This window comes from Macaca fascicularis, chromosome 2 (assembly GCF_037993035.2).
Source record: "Macaca fascicularis isolate 582-1 chromosome 2, T2T-MFA8v1.1".
In the NCBI taxonomy this organism is placed as follows: domain Eukaryota; kingdom Metazoa; phylum Chordata; class Mammalia; order Primates; family Cercopithecidae; genus Macaca; species Macaca fascicularis.
Window position 1 is genome coordinate 24,749,649 of NC_088376.1, and position 5,953 is coordinate 24,755,601.

The 5,953-nt window shown below is 43.1% G+C and overlaps 1 pseudogene; it reads left to right on the forward strand.

The window, feature by feature from the left end:
• Positions 1–3,708: 3,708 nt before the first annotated feature.
• Positions 3,709–3,806, forward strand: LOC123572016 (U6 spliceosomal RNA; annotated as a pseudogene).
• Positions 3,807–5,953: the final 2,147 nt, after the last annotated feature.

Consider the following 5,953-nt stretch of genomic DNA (forward strand, 5'->3'; position numbering starts at 1 on the left):
GCTATTTTTTGGTTCCATATGAAAATTAAGGTAGTTTTTTCTAATTCTGTGAAGAAAGTTAATGGTAGCTTGATGGGGATAGACTCGTTCTATAAATCTATAAATTACTTTGGGTAGTATAGCCATTTTCATGATACTGATTCTTCCTATCCATGAGCATGGAATGTTTTTCCATTTGTTTGTGTCCTCTTTTATTTCATTGAGCAGTGGTTTGTAGTTCTCCTTGAAGAGGCCAGGACCAGCTTCTTTGAACCAGCTTCCTAAAAAACAGGAAGTTCTCAAGGTCAACTTCCTGGAGATGGAAGCTGAGGCCACAGATTGTAAAAGCCTTGGCCTCAGGGGACCCTCTCCAGGTTCTGAAAGGGGCTTCTTCAAACCTCTGTGTGTGGAGTCATTTTGTTCTGAAGAGCAGCTCCTTCCTGGCCCTGCACCTTGAAGCTCTCCCTGGGATGCTACAACATAAGGGGCACATGTTCTAGACACGTGTTTATTTCTCTTTTGTATCCTGTCTTCATCCCCTCAGAAGGTCTGTCTTGAGTTCCTAGAACACTGTGACTCCCTCAAGCCAGACTTTGCCAAAACCAAGATACCCACTTGCCTGAGTGGAAGAGGTGTTACTGAAACACCACGGGTTCCATCTGGGTCCCATTACTCACCACACAGAGAGCCAATCACTGAGACAACGAGTATCACCAGGGAAGAAGGCTTTTGATTCAGGTGACGTTATCCTGGAGAATGGCAGATAAGTCTCAAATCCATCTCCTCAATGGACTAAAATTGGGGGTTTATATAGATGGGAAGGAATGGAATTGTGTGTGGGAAAACAGGAACTAGGGAAGGGTAAGAAAAACGAATAAAGCGTCTGGTGTCTTACTGTCTGGATGCAGTGATCTGGTGAATTTCAGTCCTTTGCCTAAGGGTCAGTTTCCTGAAGAAGGAACTCAGATGAGACAAATAAAAGTTTCAAGTTTTAAGATGGGAGTGTCAATTTCAATGTTTACTCAAGAAAATCATAAAGGTCAGGCATGATGCCTCACACCTGTAATCCCAGCACTTTGAGAGACTGAGGCAGGAGGATTGCTTGAGGTCAGGAATTTGAGGCCAGCCTGGGCAAGATGGTGAAACCTCGTCTCTACAAAAAATACGAAAATTAGCCTAGTATGGTGGCGCATGTTACCACATGTGTGGTCCCAGCTATTTGAGAGGCTAAGGTGGGAGGATCACCTGAGCCTGGGGAAGCTGAGGCTGCAGGGAGCTGTGATCACACTTCAACCTGGGCAACAGTGAGAACCTGTCTTAAAAAACAAAAAATGTAATTTACATATTTAATTCCCACATGTATTATATTTGACTTGTATAGGAAAATAAAGATCCTGTTGCATCTCAAACATGATCTAGAAAACATGTTTATACTGGTAGGAGAATCAGTTGAGTCCAGGAAGTTGAGGCTGCAGTGAGCCATGATCACACCACTGAACCCCAGCCTGGGCAACAGGTTCATTAAAAACAAAAAACAAGCCAGGCACAGTGGCTCATGCCTGTATTCTCAGCAGTTTGGGAGGCTGAAGCGGGTGGATCACATGAGACCAGGAGTTTGACACCAGTCAGGCCAACATGACGAAATCCTGCCACTACTAAAAACACAAAAATTAGCCAGGTGTGGTGGCGGGGACCTGTAATCCCAGCTAGTTGGGTGGCTAAGGCATGAGAATTGCTGGAACCCGGGAGGTGGAGGTTGCAGTGAGCTGAGATTGCCCCACTGTACTCCAGCCTGGGCGACACAGTGAGACTGGCGACCCAGTCTCAAAAACAAAACAAGATAAAAAACAAGAAACCCCATAAATATCAGTTATATGGGACAATAGGGCTGGATTCAGAGGGGAGCCCAGTTTTCAACTCTTCTTTGAACTTCCTGCTTCCTCAAAAGGCCATTGAGCTGGGAAAGATTTGGGACTAAAGACCTGTCTCAGGAGTCTTACCCTGAGCTAAAGGCCACTTGAGTTGGGGCCATTACTTACCTTGGCTGGAGGCAGGTAGCAATGTTTGCTGCACTTTGGAGAGTCTTAACATACCTCTTACGGAGGAGATGGACACTGGTGCAGGGTCGGCACTCTGGTGCTGCACATGTTGCCAAGAGCCTGTCTGCTCCTACCAGGCCAGATAGCATGAGTGATGCCCCCACAGCCCCTCCCTGTGGACTTAGGAAGGTAGCCTTCCTACTTTTGCACACAGCAACTTAGGGCAAATCTGTCAAGCATATTTTGCATGTCGAAGCATAGGTCTATTTGGATTATCCTTCTTCTATTTTCTCCTGACAGCTTCCTTTCCAAGAAATCAAGAAAGAAAACAAAAGTTAGCCACGGGTGGTGGCTCATGCCTGTGATCCTAGCACTTTGGGAGGCCAAGGCAGGCGGATCACAAGGTCAGGAGTTCAAGACCAGCTGGACCAACACAGTGAAACCCTGTCTCTACTAAAAATACAAAAAATTAGCTGGGCATGGTGGTGGGCACCTGTAATCCTAGCTGCACACGAGGCTGAGGCAGGAGAATCATTTGAATCCAGGAGGCAGAGGTTGCAGCAAGCTGAGATTGTGCCACCGTATACCAGTCCAGGCGACAGTGCAAGACTTTGTCTCAAAAAAAAAAATAATAATAATAATTAGTCAGGTGTGGTGGCGGGCACCTGTAATCCCAGCTACTAGGGAGGCTGAGGCAAGAGAATCACTTGAACCCAGGAGGCAGAGGTTTCAGTGAGCCGAGATTGTGCCACTGTACTTCAGCCTGGGTGACAGAGTGAGACTCCATCTCGAAAAAAAAGAAAAAAAAAAAAAGCTGAAAACATTTATAAGAAAAAAAAGAGAAGAAGGAAATTGCAGAATATGCAACAATTAAGTAGTAGGTAGTTGGTCTTCTGGGGAAAAATATTACATCCTATTTGCCAACCTTTGTTGATGATCTGAGTGGTCACTCTCTTGATACCATGAGATAACACTTCACACTCACTAGGATGGCTACAATCAAAATCACAATAGTTGGCAAGGACATGGAGAAATTGGAAACTTCATAAGTCATTGCTGGTGGAAATGTAAAATGGCGTAGCCACTGTGGGAAACAGTTTGGAAGTTCCTCAGCTAAACATAGTTACCACAGGACCAGCAAGTCTACTCCTAGGTATATACCTAAAAGAATTGAAAACATATGTCACACAAAACTTGGACATGAATGTTCATAGTAGCATTATTCATATTAGCACTAAAGTAGAAACAACTCAAATGTCCATCAATTGATGAATGAATAAATAAAATGTGGCATATCCTACAATGGAATATTACTCAGCATAAAAAGGAATGAAGTATCAATACATGCTACAACATGAATGGACCTTAGCAACATGCTAAGTGAAAGAAACCAGACCTAAAAATTGTATGATTCCATTTATATGAAATTTCCAGAATAGGCAAATGCACAGAGGCAGAAAATAGATTGGTGGTTGCCAGGGTCTGAGGTCAGGAGATGGGAAGTGAGAGCTTATGGGCACGGAGTGTCTTTTGGGGATTATGAAATGCTCTGGGAGAAGACAGTGATGATGGTTGTGTGACTTCATGTATGTACTAAAAACCATTGGAATGTACACTTTACCAAGGTGAATTTTATGGCATGTAAATTACATCTCAATTTTGAAAGCCTCTTCATTAAGAACACAAGAGCTTGCTCCTGTAGCACATATACTAAAATTGGATGATACAGAGATTAGCATGGCTCCTGCACAAAGATGACACACAATTCGTGCAGCAGTCCATGTTCATAAAAAGAACACATTTGCACTCCAACTTACACATCCCCCTGATCATCTTTGATTCTATTAATTTTTCCCCCCTCTGGTAAAACCCCCAAGAGGTTTAATACTACCGTTTTCTAAATCGCTCAACAGAGTGACTAGAATGGTGTCTAATAAATTCTTTTTTTATAATGAAAATGCAATAATTATTTTATATTTAGGGCATCTGTTGAAGAGGGGGATTGTTACACGATCATGTTCCTGTCTTAAACAGGGATTTAAACAGTTCCTCTGATCTTTTAAATATTCAAAAAGAGTATTTTTGAAACTGCTGTTTAAATGAAGAAAGTAGGATTCAAGAAGGTGCAGCTTCAAAGCTGGAATTCATACAGCCATAGAGAAGTTTATAAAGCTGTATCACATAATAAAATTAAAGTGTTCCTACCAATTATAAGGGCATTCTTTTGTGACTAAAAGCATTTCTTACAGTGTTCAAACATTTCTTAGTATACTAAAGAGAAGGGAAACATTTCACATGTAGACTTTATTTTACAGGAATGATAGTGCCTTCTGGGTATTACTTCACTGGGATTTTTAAAAATCAAGGAAATACATATGAATGTGCTTTGCTCCCTCTGAAGAAATGTGACATATAAATCCAAAACATTGTTATCTTAATTCAATAAAACTTTATGGAAATGATATAAAAGCACCTGGTGAATTCTACTTTATGCTCTAATTACCTACACAAAACATTTTTCACTCACTCCATAAAAGGGTTATAGCCCTATTTTTTTTTATTTATGAGAGCTTGAAATGAAACTCACTTCCTAGTAAGGAGGTGATTTGCTGTCAAATCATGGCAGAAGGATTGTTTGGCCATGAAAGTTGATAGTTATATCCACGTGTTCCTACTCAGCCTCACCGCACCACACTCTGGAGCAAACAACTCCTTTTTCTTTTTTTTATTCTAAACTGCTCCTTGAGAAGTCTTATTTATACAATTTTATGCAAGCTAAGGGGAGCACATTGCGTTCTAGGATTCTCTTCTTCTCCCCCTCTCTCTCCTTTTTCACAGAACCTAATTATTGGACACGTGGCTCTCTTAAAACAATCAAGAACAGAAAGGCAGGTCCTCTTTGCTGATCCCTCTGGCTCTGAGGAAAGGCAGCCCGTTCAGGGTTTAGGGCCCTGGAATATTTTCTGAGCAATAACCAGCTTGAAGTGGGCTCTGCCAATGGAGTCCTCTGGGGCTGAGTTATCTCTGCGGGACATAGGAGTCTACTCTGACCAGAGGAGGGATGAGACCTTTTGCTGGGGTCCCTTCGCCTGCTCCACGTAGATCCCCCCACCAGAAATCTGCATCCCTCCTGCCCCCTTTTGCCTCGCCAGGAAGTTGCACACTCCCTTGTCTGGCCCTGAAACAAGCTTCTTCTTTCTCAGATGCAAGGCCACCTATTCGCTCTGGAATTCCTTCACAGACTAACCAGGCCCTCCTTGAGCAGGCTCCAAAAAGAAAAATGATTAATGTGGCTGATACGTATATTGCAGACTGTCCGTCAACAGGAGTGGGAAAAAACCACCTTTGGGGGCTGTCCCTAGGCTTAGGCACAACAGTGAGTTCCCAGCTTCAAAGGCGCTTTATCTAAAAGCCATTTTTCTCGGGAGCTGAGAGGAGCAGGGAGAGCGGGCAGCCGGCCAGCCGCAGCTGGAGAGAGCACTCTAAAGGCCTGTTGAGCAACAGCTCCTTTGCTGGGTCGCCGGTTCTGGTTTTATTTTGGCCGTGTCAAATTCTGGCTTGAGTTCGTACTGATGTTGCCAACTCATTCGTTATGCCCATAAAATAATAATGCCAGCAATAACAACAATGAATAATAATAACAACAGCAGATCCCGTTTACTCAGCACTCACCACGTGCCTGATGCTAGGCTAAATATTTAACCTCAATTTTCTCATTTAATCCTTACAAACTCCTAGAGGTTTAATGACCTCCCTAAACCCAAGTCAGCCATGAAATTTTGTCTGAATTCAAAGCCCGCTGACGACTCTGCTCTTCTACATATGGCCTGGGATGTATTTTCTCCTTCCTTCCTTCCTTCCTTCCTTCCTTCCTTCCTTCCTTCCTTCCTTCCTTCCTTCCTTCCTTCCTTCCTTCCTTCCTTCCTTCCTTCCTT